Source organism: Manis javanica, chromosome 5 (assembly GCF_040802235.1).
Source record: "Manis javanica isolate MJ-LG chromosome 5, MJ_LKY, whole genome shotgun sequence".
In the NCBI taxonomy this organism is placed as follows: Eukaryota; Metazoa; Chordata; class Mammalia; order Pholidota; family Manidae; genus Manis; species Manis javanica.
The window spans coordinates 158,332,145-158,347,015 of NC_133160.1; the positions used below are offsets into that span (position 1 = coordinate 158,332,145).

General features: G+C 40.4%; 1 protein-coding gene and 1 pseudogene across 5 annotated transcripts in view; both read left to right on the forward strand.

The window, feature by feature from the left end:
- KCNIP4 (potassium voltage-gated channel interacting protein 4) overlaps window positions 1–14,871 on the forward strand; it is a 1,115,920-nt gene that overhangs the window by 968,622 nt on the left and 132,427 nt on the right. The window contains exon 1 of one of the 5 annotated variants that reach the window (XM_073237779.1): window positions 11,416–11,561. The exons of the other annotated variants lie outside the window; for them this stretch is intronic. The gene's annotated coding sequence lies outside the window, so the exon portion shown is untranslated. Of the gene's footprint in view, window positions 1–11,415; window positions 11,562–14,871 lie in introns of those variants that run through there. 5 annotated transcript variants of the gene reach the window in all.
- Window positions 10,447–11,438, forward strand: LOC118967404 (tubulinyl-Tyr carboxypeptidase 2 pseudogene; annotated as a pseudogene).

Consider the following 14,871-nt stretch of genomic DNA (forward strand, 5'->3'; position numbering starts at 1 on the left):
AACTTTTTCAGGAATTCAGCTCCCAGACATACCCAGAATAATGTTTTACCAGCTATCCACATTCCTTAGCCCACTCAAACTGACACATCACAATGACCCACATTTAATCCTCACACATATCCTCGCCTCTGATACACATACCAGTGTTCTGTAGGATAGGTATGCCAGCACCCTTTCCTGCAAATTCCGGTTACTTTGGGAGCCCTGAATTCCTGTATCTGCCATCTCAGTTCAGTAATCATGACTCCACCTCCGTGAACTGTGGAAGAGAGAACCACTAGGCAGGGAGAGCCAGGACATTGATGGAGCTCTTGGGTTTCTCTTCTCTCAAGTACTGCCGTTCTATGCTGCTTCCTGTTCAGTGCTTGAAGACAGTCGCCTCATATACTTATCAGTTGCCTGTAATGGATACATATCCAGTAACCTTTATTCCAGAAACTCTCAAAGTCGAAATCTTCAGTCTTACAATGCAGCAGAGAAGACTTTTGTCAAATACATAATTGTATCATCTGTTGTTTTAATTATATTTGTAACAATGCTGTGAAGGAGATATATAGAAAATATAGGAGCATCTAATAGAGCTGTTCATAATCTAGTTTGGTCTGTCATGTCAGGATTTCCTCGGCAAGTGATTCTTGAACAGAAATCTCAAGGATGACAGGAGTAACTCAGCCACAAGTTCAACTAAAACAGAAGTTCAGGTAGAGAAAAATGCATGTGGAAAGAACCTGAAGTAGGAGGGAATATAGTATACCCAAGGGACTGAAAAATTTAGTATCTAACATTTATTGAGAGTGCATTATGAACAGTCATTGTGCTAAATGCTTTACATAGTATCTTACTAGGTTCTAACGATTCTATGAGGTAGATGCTATTACTAATCCATTTTATTGATGAGGAAACTGAGATTCAGAGAGATTAAATAAGGTTACCCAAGGTCATATAGTACTATGATCTGAATCTGAGTTGTTTTACTGTAGTCCTTGAGCACCCAACTACTCTACTTTAAGGGGGAAAGAGTGGAATGATTGGATAGGGGAGAGAGAGGAAAGAGAGAAAATTATATGATATCCACATCCTGCCTTGCAGAAGCTAACTTTCTCACTGAGGAGAAAACACTAGAAAAAATGAGGGAGTAATCATATACAATTCACATTTAAATATCCTCCTAAAAGGGATCTTTAAACTGTTTTGACAGCCAAGATCCTTTAGTATAACTCCTTTTGTTTTAAAAAGAAATGACAGAGACTCAAAGTTTTAAAACTTGTTCGAGGTAGTCACCCAGCTTGAATTAGTAAAATAGAGACTAAAATCTGGGACTTCTAACTCCTGATTAAACACAGCAATTTCCCCTTGTAGTCCCTAGGGCAGTTCGCAAGTTCGAAAGATGGTGTAGGGAAGAACATTATTAGATACTAAACTGACGGTACTGTGGCATAATATATGCAAGTACTGGCAAGCAGGAAACTCCGTCCTCACACCCAGGCCTGAGGGTCCAGGAAGCTGTCACAAAGTGAGCTTGCTGGGCAGATATCCCAAGATTTGAGGGAAAAGATGGTAATCAATTAACAGGCAATATTTCTTGAATGTTTGCCATGTGTCAGTTTCAGGGATGTTTGTAGAGTTTGACTAGATATCAAGAAATAAAATCTGAAGCAAAGTAGCTCAGATTTTTTTTTACCTTTACCTCTGTAAGAGGTAAAACTAGAGTCTCTTTCTTACTGCAGGTGGCTGGTAGAAAGTTTTCTCTCCAATTCCTTGTCTGATGGGGCCTCCCGCTACCACAGAGTGTGATACCCAGAGCAGAGGGGCGTGATGCCGAGACAATAGAGAAGGTAAAGGAGGAGCAGGGAGGTTCTCTCCTCCCTCGGGAAGCTTGGAGACACAGCAGAGAATGTTTGCCAGGGGCATTTATGTGTTTGAGTTTTCTAGGCTGCTTGGGCAGAAGTTGCTAATTGGTGGACTGAGAATACAGTGGCACGGAGGTTTGAAATGGCATGAGCTAAGGGGAAGCAGAAGGTCCTACTTGGAAAACTAAAGCAAAATCCTAATGTCCCAGAGTTTAGAAAGAAGATGGCACTTCGATGCATGTGTAGAAGTACAGTGAGGAGAGGCCAATTAGTCTATTTTATGAAAATCACTTATTTCACAGGTTTAAAACTTTACTTAGATACTAATCTGGAAATGAAATTGGGTCTTCTTTTGGCATTGAAAGTGAACTTAGTCCCTCAGTTGTCAAAACACTTATTAATCTCCTCCTATGTGCCAGACCCTCGATCAGCACTTGGGATATCAAGTGAACAAGACATTTCACACCTAGTAAGTGCTAAGGTCAGGGGGTCCTGTCTGGTGAGTTCCAACGAAGACAGAAAAGTGGCCTGGCCAATAGCCAATGGTCTAGAATGATAGGCAGGGTGCAGGAAGAAAGCTGTCAGACAGGAAGACAGGGCCAGAGCATGTAGGGGTTGGGGTCCGTGGTAGGAAGTGTGGAATATTTTTCAAAGGACAACATGAAGGTTTTAGAGGGCATTTCAACACAGAAATGATCTGATTTCATTTATGCATCTACTAGTTGCCCATCAGCCCCTGCACAAGAGGTCTATCAGGTTTGTTAGCCAGTGGACACTGATGGTGAAGTGGAACAACCCCAAAGGGAACCAGAACAGCCTTGTGGCCAGGATTTCTTACAGCTCCAGTGTAGGTATCACAAATTAGAAAAGCAACAAGTAGGTGCATTTGCCAATCAATGTTACAGTGATGGTCGAACCTCAGTTTAAATTGGTTCTCTTGCTGTTGCTTCATATTTGATGCCTTACAAACTGACCTGGGGGATGGGTATACATCAACATGGCTGTTGAGGCTTCTAGTGACTCAGTGGGTAAGTCGGACATGTGCGTCTCTAGGTACCATCTGTTGTTTAAGGGTTGGTCTGAGCCTCTACTGATTTTCCTTGAGTCCTCCTTGGCTATCTGGAGTCACAGGTGCTGCTCCATCTATTCCTGGGTTAACATAGCTTCTCTTGGAGTCATGCTGCTTGAAAAATTCTGTCCACTAATGTCCACCTGTGAAACGTGTGAAGGATTGTCAAGTGTCTCTAGGCATGTCAGCCTATGCGGAGGAAGCTACCCAGCAAGGACACCTATTTTCTCACTTTCAGGGAAGGCAAAGGGACTAACAGGTGACTGCATGTGAATGATTTATGCAGAGCATCTATCTCCTCTGTAATCAGAGATGGGAGCAATGAGAACAGAAAATTGTCATGGGGCCCTTACTGCTGGTTTGAATATTCAAATTTCAATCCACTTAACTCTTTCAGTGATTGTTTTATTCCTGATGTCAGGCTCAAATATGCCACCAAATTTTACTTTTGCTACTCAGCAGATGTGTTTGTATTCTTTTTTCACTTGGCAATCATTATCTAAAGCAACACAAAGAAAACACTTGAAAGGAAAACTTACACAATAAGAAAAACAGAGGGAAAAAAGGATTTATTTTTTTCCTTCTGGGGTCCCACCCCACTGCCTGTGATTGCCTGAGCAAATGGCTGCATCCGGGTCCTGCCCTCCCTGCTTCCCTGATACACATCAGGCCTTAGTTTCTCTGGATAGACACCATTAACAGAACCGGTCGCGTATCTTCTAGGTTTCCTCTACGCTCAGAACAGCACCAAGCGCAGTATTAAAGAGCGGCTCATGAAACTCTTGCCCTGCTCAGCTGCCAAAACGTCGTCTCCTGCTGTTCAAAGCAAGTTTGTTTTCTGTTCCCCCCACACACTATTTGTTTGTTTTGTTTGTTTAGGTCTGCATGCATTCCAGTTCTCTGCTTCTAAAATGAATCGATATATCATGTTCTGCAAAACCACTCTATTGATGTATTTGTGTTTACTTAGGTACTCAGGGGAGCTTTTGTGCAATTATAAGGTGCTTCCCATTTGGCAGATTGATGGCACAGTGTCTGTGACAGGAGCCTGGGCTTCAAAACATTTGGAAATTTTTGTTTGATCTGAGGGGTGGGGATTAGACTCAGATAACCCTTGGGGTTCCCAGCAAGCTGCTTAGCTTGTTAGCTGTGTTAAACTGTATTACCTTGTAAATTTCTTTTCTTTTCCTTTTTTGGCAATGGTTTTTCTAACACTGAAGTATAATTGATATACATAGAGTATTAGTTTCAGCCATACAACACAGTGATTCGACAATTATATACATTATGAAATGCTCACCACCATATGTGTAGTTACCCTCTGTCATCATACCTACCTTGTAATACTACCTTGTAAATTTCTTGACTTAGATACATGCATGTGGTATATACCATTAATTTAGATACTTTACAAATATCACTAGGTTACAAAACCTACTTCAAAGTGGAAAACAGGTACACAAATGTGAGGTTTTTTCTTTGACCATTTTCTCCCTGTATCAGTCGGAGTTCTTATAAAAAAAGAACCAATAATTACACATGTATATACATACCATAAAGGATTGTTTTAGAGACTTGGTTCACACAGCTGTGGGGGCTGGCATGTCTGAAATCCATTCATAGGACAGACTGGCAGGCTGAAAACTCAGGCAGCATTTGATACTTCACTCCTGAGGCAAAATTTCTTCTCCAGGAAACCAGTTTTGGTCCAAAGTTTTACAACATTGGATGAGGTCCACCCACATTATCTAGGATATTCCCCTTTTCTTAAAGTCAAGTGATTTTAAAAGATAAGTCTAAAAAATACCCTGACAGCAATACTTTGATTAGTGTTTGATTAAATAACTAGGTAGTATATAGCCACCAAGTTGACAAATAAGATTGACTGGCACTCTTTTCAACTTTTCTTTCCCTGCAGTTTTGTGGCAATCCTGAGGAGTAGAAAGCAGAGAATATCTAAAGGGAAACTCTTTTTATATTTTGTGAAGATGCTATATATAGTTGATAATGAACATTTACAAATATTCTATGTTTACAAACATTCTTTCATACAAAGTTTTTTTCAAGTATCAAACAACTGTTAGAATCAGATAGAGAAGGCAGAATTCTATGTTGGTGAAGAAACAGGATATTAAGCCATGTGAAAGATTCTAGGTATGGGGCTATAATTCTCTTTAAATTTGCCACACCATTTTGTGGGAACTGATGGACTCAATTAGTGATTTAAAAATATGAGCGCCCTGAATTTTCACTAGTCTCCGCAACACAAAATGGAAAAAATACAGAAAATGCCTCAAACCACCCCCATATATCCAAATCAAGAGCCTCAGGATAAAAATAGTAATTTATTTCAGCGGCACTGACCAAAGGTAATATATCATAATGATAAGATTTAATTAATTCATTTATTCACTAAACATAGATTTATTATCTTTCAGTTCTTGTTCCTGTTCTGAGAGATAGAGCAGTAAATAAAACAGATTTTAAAAAGTCCTTTCCTACTAAAACATTCTGTGGGAGAGGGGGCAAGACAAAATTATTTTTGTTAGTAATAACTCTGTGTACAAAGAAATTTAAATTATGGTTGTGAGTCATTGTTTCGATTTTGTTCTTCATTGCACATACCATAATACAAACAAAACATAATATGCCTTCAGCAACCTAGAATGCCATAATCCAGAATAATGTCAAAGCCCTAATCCTCTATAGTATTGAAGCTGCAGACATTTTTATTGCCATGATTTGTCAGTGAATGTTCGTTATTAGAACCATTGCTTTTTCTCCTTTCAAGTCAGAGTCAAAATTGCCAATTTACCAGACACTTCCTGAAAACATAGTCATTTGTACAAAGTAGACAAGTGTGACTTTCAAACGGATCTCTGTATTTGCTGAGGAAAGGACAAAATTGTCATGTCCTGCTAGCATTCTTCCTTCACCAATATCTGGTAAAGCCATACCCCAAATAAATGCTCATGGAGGATGCAGTGGAATTTTCAACTAAGTGTGAGGTAACAGGATGTCCCTGAGAGGAAAAAAAAATAACAACCAAAGGTCCTGATAAAGGAGTAGAATGATTCTAAAAACTGGTATTTTTATAAAATGTGATTTCATAAAACTGGCTGATATTGAACCCACGCTAGACTCCAACTGTGATTTGTGGACCCCAAAAGGTCTACAGATATAAAACTTCCTCCCCGGCTAGTCCCCACTTTCCCCATTAACCATCCACCACAACAGAAGCCCAGCATGTGGAATTAGATTACTTGGAAAAGAGAACACATTAAATCCATTGCTTTATTAGAGAGGTGTTTTTATTAGATGCATCCATGATCTGAGACCCTAAGCACTTGGCCACAGGATTGAAAAGATGACATGAGAACATAAGGCAAGAGGCAGGTGGTTAGAGCCAGGTGCCAGAGTGACCAGGAGGCAAAGCATGGGCGCCAAATGTTCGCCTGCTGGGCCCCAGAGAGCCCTGCAGTGAGGTTTGGCTTGATGGGGCTAGTTCCAGGCTTGAATGACCTGCACAGTGGCTGAGGGAATAATCTCCACAAGCTCCTATGCAGCTTCAAAGCTAGGGGGGCTGCCTAAGAAAGGGCCAATGCTAATTCTAAATTTCGTTTTCTTTTTTTCAGGAAGGCAGATAAGAAAGGGCTCTTCATTTCTCATGACAGGAATGTGGGATTATCAATATTATGCAAATAACAAAAGAAAGATATTTCCTGCAGAAAAGCCCAAACCCCTGCTGAGCTATGGAATACTTCAATGCCCCAAATCAGAGACCCTCTAGGAAGACATGTAGCCTCAACTCGCATCTGGTTCCCAGGCAGACTCCTCTGACATCACTAGAGTGCACTGCCCCTTCTAGAAGACACCCGTTATTGACTGCCAGCTTTAGAGAACATTCCTCCTCACGCTGAACCAAGATCAGCCTTCCTTTTAACTTCCAACAATGTAGGTCCTAGACTAGATCCTAGAATAATCTTCAATGTCTGTTCCCTCTCTCATAAGATAGCCTTCCTTCTCCACATCCCACCCTCCTTCTCCTTCAGATTTAGAAAAGGGAGAATGGTTTATTTACAAAAGTCACTCATGCTCATGGCAGTACATTTGGAAAGTACAAAAAAGATAAGAAATCACACACACACACACACACACACACATAACGCTCATAATCCTACTATATTGTCCTACTTTGAAGTCACTACAAATTAGTAACATCTTTTTTTCACCAATGTGTATGTGTTAGTGAGACCACATCTATTCCAAATTTTCATCCTTTTTTTACATTGTCTAAGTTCATAAATATTAACTTGTTATTAAAACTCTATAAATCTCATTTTTAATGGAAAGCATAATATTACATTGTAAAGTTACAACATATTGTATTTGACTGTATTCTTTAGCTTTGAATATTTATATTTTTGTCCCTCTTTCCTTTTTCCCCAATAATTTAAATAGCACTGGAATAAACATCTCTATGGATAGATAGAACTATGTGAGGTAACAGGATGTCCCTGAGAGGAAAAAAAAATAACAACCAAAGGTCCTGATAAAGGAGTAGAATGATTCTAAAAACTGGTATTTTTATAAAATGTGATTTCATAAAACTGGCTGATATTGAACCCACGCTAGACTCCAACTGTGATTTGTGGACCCCAAAAGGTCTACAGATATAAAACTTCCTCCCCGGCTAGTCCCCACTTTCCCCATTAACCATCCACCACAACAGAAGCCCAGCATGTGGAATTAGATTACTTGGAAAAGAGAACACATTAAATCCATTGCTTTTTAGTGGATTTAGTGCCTTTTAGATTAGTTTCTCCCAGAGTTAGAATTACCAGACAAAAAATAAGTTACATAAATGCAAGCTTCCCATGTATGTTAGAAAAAATTTTTTTGAGTTGACCTTTCAAATATTTAAAGACATCATGCAGATTACCTCTTGAGTTTTGTTACATATTTAATATCCTCAATATTTAAAATTTTGTATATTTTATAGTCACTAGTTAAATGTGGATTGCAATATTAATTCTGCTATCTGTGCCTCAAATGAAGGTATTAAAAAGGTAGCATATGACACTAATTTTTCTGAATGAAAAACTGTAACCATTCTTAAATTTTTGAAGATCAAATGTATTACTCACCTTTAACAAAAGACAAAAATTGTTTCAGCCCCAAACTCCTTATGTTAAACCACACATCTTGTCTTTGATGTTTGACAAGACTGTCAGACAAATATTGAAGTCTAACTGCCTTGGAAAGGTGTTGGGAAACAGCACACATGGCTTTGAGAAGGTGACAGATCACTCAGTGGCTTCCCCTGTCGAACAGCCTGACTGACGGGTGAATGGGAGTAATAGATCTGATCTAGTGAGAATTAAGGTAGGTTTTAGAATATCTTCCTCCTGACAGGGATAGCCCCACAACAAGAGTGAGAAATGGGTTAGCCCCTGAGTCTGGCAACACCTGGGTTGTGAGTTAAGCATTAGCTTGTTCAAGTTCTCGGCCCCTATTCCCCAGGCAGCCAACTGCCCACTGCTCTTTGATCACTCATCACAGGGTGCAGCTAAGGGCGCTGGCCAGATGCAGCAGGCTGATCACCGTCACTCAGTGCCACTCCCATTGGCTTCACTAGCTGCCCAGTTGCTGAAGTTAGAATCATCCCCCTTCCGCTTTATCATCCCTTACCCACCATTTCAGTGATCACTAAACTCTGCTCAATTTTCTCTCTGAAGTATCTTTTAAATTAACTTCTCCTTTTTATCTCTTGTGTTGGGGCTTTTGCTCAGACCCTCATTGTCTCTTCCAGGAACTACTGAAAGAGGCAAATGGAGGCAAGATGGATGGGCTTTAACATTATCCTGACATGCACTGAATTCCTATGCTCTTACTAAACAAAATGCCTGGAGTTACTTAAATTTTCTGACAGTTTCATTTCCTTGTTTGGTCATTCATTCCACAATATTTTTTTGAAAGACCATGTGTTGCAGATATAATTCTAAGCCAGTATTGGGTTTATAGTAGGGAGAGGACATATCAGTTCATTGTTTTCATGGAAATGGGAAGAGAGATGATACACATGAGAACACAGATAATCTGAGGAATTGACGAGTATCATAAAGGAAAACCGATGGCCATATGATGAAGCAAGGGGAGCTGCTTTGCTTGGACCAGGGGAAGCATCATTGATGAGGTGATATTTGAGACCCCAAGACAAGCAGAGACTAGTAGTGTGAGGGCACGGAGAGGGGGTTCCAAGGAAGAGGAACCAGCAAGGGCAAAGGTCCAAAGGAGGAAAGGGGCGTGGCTTATTGTGGTGCAGAAAGAAAGACCACGGTGATCCTCGGAAGCATGGGTTGTCATGAGTACTAAATGAGATTAAGTCATGCAGTGTAATTAGTACATAAAACATCGTGAATATGAATACATGACAAGTATTAGCTCAATCGATACTCCCAACCACCTTCTGGGGCAGGGATATTATTTTTTCCATATGATGTCTGAGAAATCTGAGGCACAGAGAAGTAGGCCATCTTTCCCAATGTCAAAAGCAGGATTCTGTCTCCAGAGCCTGCTGTCTTCCTCACTTTAGCAGGCGGACCTGTACCCTCCACCTCTGACACTAACTGAGGGAGTCCCGTTAGGTGCATAATTATAGCTTTTTTTCATAACGTGAATTGCAAACTTTGAAACGGAAAAGAAACATGGCAAAGCATTAGGTCTAGCCCTCTACCTCCAGGAAGGAGGGCCTCACATCCCCATTTTACCACTGAGGCAACTGTGGCCTGTAAAGGTTGTGAGGATTTGTGCAGAATCACACAACTGAGAAGGTAGAATAAAACCCATACACTAACTCCCCTTAATCCAGCAACACAGATACACTTACTGAATGACTACAATTCATGGGACTGTCGTATCAATAGAAGAAACCTTATTAGAAAAATTCAAGGAAAGAGTCAAGGGCAATTTCATGGGGTTGATATATAGGAGGGTCCATGGGACTAGATGCCATCTAAGCAGATAGTCATCGTATTTTAAATGCTGTAAGATTATAGACTTTTATTTAAAAAATAGGCTATTATAAGTAATATAGCCTATCTCATATATGAGGAAACTGAGATCCAGAAAAGGGAATGACTGTTCAAAGTCACACGCTATAAAAAAAAATATAGGATGAGAAACCTGACTGCAAGTTCAGTACTTTCTAACACTGAAGTTCTGTAGTTTTGTGTCCGTCAGGGTCCAGGCAGGAAACACAAGGAACAACCTCAATGGGGGTGGTGGGAGGAGTCTAGTGAAAGGATTATTTGCAATAGTGTGGGCAGGGTTTTTGGACCCAGCCAGACTGGTGAAACTCCCAAGGCTGGCAAAAGTTAAGTTATTATTGGTTGCACTGGCCAATGGACGCATTTGGAACATCGGTGGCTGCCTGGGTGACTCGGTTATATATCACAGAAGAACATTCGAGAATGGGACATGGAATGAGTAGACGGACGCAGCAGCCCCTCCGCCCCAGGCCCAGCAGGAGCTGCGTCAGCAGCAGCCCCCACCGCCCCCGCAGCCCGGAGAGGCTCCGCAGCCATGAGGCCGACCGGCCCGAGGCCCGTCCCATAAGCGGAGCTCCAGCAGCCGCTCCCCTTCTGCGCATCCTGCGGCAGTGACAGGCATGGAGAAGGTCGCCCCTTGTCCCCGCGCCGCCCACCGCCGCCGCGATCCCCGCCCCCGCCCCCGCCATGACCGGCTCCTCTGCTGACACTCACCGCTGCCCCCACCCCAAAGGCGCCAAAGTCACCCAGCCCCAGAGCAGCCACGTGCGGCCCGTGAGCCACGCCACCAGCGGGGGCTCAGAGGAGGAGGACAAAGACGGCAGGGTGCTATTACACGTTAACAAGAGTGGCTTCCCCATCGACAGCCACACCTGGGAGCGCATGTGGATGCATGTGGGCAAGGTGCACGGAGAAATGGTGGGTGCCATCAGGAATGCCGCCTTCTTGGCAAAGCCTACAATACCCCAGGTTCCAAACTACAGGCTTTCAATGATGATTCCAGACTGGCTTCAGGCAATCCAGAACTACATGAAGACACTACAATACAATCATACAGGGACCCAGTTCTTTGAAATTAGGAAAATGAGACCATTGAGTGGATTAATGGAAACAGTAAAAGAAATGACTCGAGAGTCCTTGCCTATAAAATGCCTTGAAGCTGTCATCCTGGGCATATACTTAACCAATGGACAGCCTTCCATCGAGCGATTCCCCATCAGCTTTAAAACCTACTTCTCAGGAAACTACTTTCACCACGTTGTGCTGGGGATGTATTGCAATGGCCGCTATGGCTCACTGGGCATGAGCCGAAGGGCTGAGCTGATGGACAAGCCGTTGACCTTTCGGACTCTGAGTGACCTCATCTTTGACTTCGAAGACTCCTGTAAGAAATACCTGCACACAGTCAAGAAGGTCAAGATTGGGCTGTATGTTTCCCATGAGCCTCACAGCTTCCAGCCCATTGAGTAGAAGCAGCTAGTCCTCGATGTCTCAAAGATGTTGAGGGCAGACATAAGGAAGGAGCTGGAGAAGTATGCCAGGGACATGAGAATGAAAATCCTGAAGCCTCCAAGTGCCCATTCCCCAACCCAGGTGAGGAGCCACGGAAAATCCCTGTCCCCCCGAAGAAGACAGGCAAGCCCCAAAAGGTGGCTCGGCAGGCGAGACAAGTCTGCCTTGCTTTTAGGTACCACTTCATGCCATATAGGAACTGGTGCTGGAAAATGCAATGAACTAAGAGAAGCAGAATCTTTCTTTAAAATGGAAACGTCTTTAGGCACAGTGTTATAATACCTTACAGTGTGATTTAGTCCAAGAAGCACAGTGAAGATCTGGCCTGCATATGGTAGTTACAGTGTAACTTCTAGATGCAGACCACACAGAATAACTCTTAACAGCATACCAAATCTGTAGGTGATAAAAAAAAAATACAGCTATTTCATTTCTTTTATCTTAACAACCATGCCAACCCATAAGTCCAAAAAGCATATGTAAGATGTAAGTGAAGACACGTAACAGTGACTCCAGTCTCAGGGCTTCCTCTGTTTGACCAAAGGTGATTTTAGGAAGGAAGTGGAAAAAATAAGAGTCTGCTCATTGGGATTCTTTACCATTAAGACCACTGAGTGAGACGTGGAAGGTGAAAGAGCTTCATCCTTTAGCCATGTGCACATGAGCTCACTTCACCTAAACATCAATGTCATTAATGCAAAGTACTGTTAAGAAAGGAAGTCTAATAGACTTTACATGGAAAAACTAAGTATGCATACCTCTCAATTAGACTAAAAAATATCATTAAGTTAAAAATTCTTAACTTAAATCACTTTAGGAATACTATTCTTAACAGTTTAAAATGAGTTATCTTTGTATATCTTAACAAGCAAACCCATATGCAGCTTCATGACCACATATATTAGGTGTTTGGAGTAGTCAGTGAATCATTTCATTCTCATTCAGAAACAATACTTAGTTTTCTCTTTACTGAGACCTAAGATATATGTGTATATATATGATATATATATATATATCTTGTTTATCAATCTGAAACTTTTATTATATCCAGCACACTACTTATAACATTGCAGTCATTCTAAGAGCTTGAAATACGACTTTGCAATATTACTTAGGTACTATCCCATCTAAAATACAAAATGTCAATAGTTGCATAGCCTCATTTCCCACAAAAAAGGGCAAAATAACAAGAATACAATTTTTTCCTAACATGCTGGTTTATAAGCCTTAAAATTGCCAACTGGCTTGATGATTCATTAGTGACCTAGTTTCTTCCACACTCACTTCCTGATTTTAATATTCATTCCCCCAAAGCAAGAATTTGTTACAGAAACATGAAAATTGTAAATGTTCTCTGCTGTCATTCTGTTTTTATTGTCCATGGGACATGTTAATTTCTAAAAGATAGGGGAAAGGCCCCACACTCCTAAATTTGAGTGCAGTAACTTGATTTAAATTATATTAAGACAAGGAAAAAAAAGTGACATGACTTACCCACACCCAAAAAAATCATTTTAAAACTGACTATAATTCAAAAGATAAAAACTAAAACTGAAAACTTTTTTAAAAAGTCACTAACATCAAAGAAATTCTATGCTTAAGCCATCTAGCAATATATGAAAAGTTTAAATGAGTGACAGAAATCTTGATTTTAGGCTACATGTGCTGGTTTGAGTACACTTTATTTCAGAAAGTGATATTTAGTACTTTCTATACACTCTGAAATCATGAGCATTTCACTTTTTCTAATCAATTATTTCATAAGGATTTCATTAATAGATATTGGTAAATAGAACTTTGGAAATCTTAATTCAGTATTCTTACTATACCCGAGGCTTTTGTAATCTATAGTTTTATGTACAACCTTGTACAGTTTTTTTGACACAATTCAGAATCTTGTTTATTCTCTTGAACTTTGTTCTGGCTGATACATTTTTTTTAAACTTTAAGCAAAACTGTGATTATTTTAGTGGGTATTTTTCTAAGTAAATGAAAACTTGTATAATGGTATTTTAAAGAATGCCAGGTAAGTGCATGTTTCAAGTTAATGTTTTCCTCATCACTTGTATGTTTATACACAGCATGGGTCTTTAATAAAACCGTCTGGGAAACTTTAAAAAAAAAAAGTAAGTTATTATTTCTAGACCAGTGGTTGCCAGAAGATAAGAAAGCATAACTATGGCTATAATTACCAAGAGAGGGCTTCACAGCAGGGGCGCTGGGGCTTGGAAGAGGCCTGTAGCCACTATCAACCCAACCCCCACCAAGAAGGGGGCCCATAGAATTAATACTACAACCTCTGTTTCCTCTTCTCTGACCTTCTGTTGGTGCCTGCCCTTGGCCAACCTGGTGGGACATCAGAGGGCAAGCGGTTCAGATAACATCTATAGAGGCCATCCTTCAAGACCCAGAACAGCGTGGAGGATAGGGAGTGGTTCAGAAGACCAAATAGGAATGTCTTGCAGATTCTGTACATCTTGGGAGCCAGGAGTTGGTGGTCTATAAGTCAAGTGACTTCTCTGCTCTTTTTGTGAGGTTGTTCCTAATTCCATGGTATCTTGAAGGCTGACACCTCGCTCCTAAGTATATGCTGATATTGAGTAGATGATTGTAAGATTAAAGAATTTAAGTAGCTATTTCATGAATGGCTTAGTACCAAGAAATCCTTAGCTGCTATACTCTCTGTCAGCACAAATACTTTTTCTTTAAATAATAAATGTTGTCAGGCTGTGGCTGTATCTCCTCATTGGATAACTCTATGAGTAATTTGCTTTATCTTTCTATGCCCCAGTTATTTTTTTGTAAAGTAATCATTTTCCCTATTTATTCTAAAGACATTATGGTGACAAAAAGGTTACTTACTGCACAATGATCAGGAACTAATGCAAAAGATCAAATATGAAATACTTGATTAAATGTGGGTTGATATTTATATACATTTTAAAAACAGTTTCTCCATTACAACAACTACCCAGTAAATCTCAGTGCCCTCATTCAATCAAAATAATTGATTCACTAAATTAAAGCTTCATTCCAGGGGTTTTTGTTTTGACTTGAGCAGAAACAGGAGAGCAAATGAGATGAAGTAATTGTGAGAGTAGACTTCTTGCAACCCAGAAGCCACCATCAGCATAGTGTCTTGTATAATTGCCAAACATAATTTCCTAACTTTACTTCAGATTTTTGGTATCAAATACAGGGCAACATTTCGGTGGGTTTTGTTTTCCTGGTAGCATATTGATCATGGAAAGTTCTAGATGCTTGTCTTGGCAGAGAATCCATCCATATTTAGCTGTTGGAGGATTTGTTTTCAAAAAGCGACTTGAACTGCCCACATACTGCCAATTAAAAATACAACAGTAACCTCCAGGAAATTTTTTTTAAATGTTCA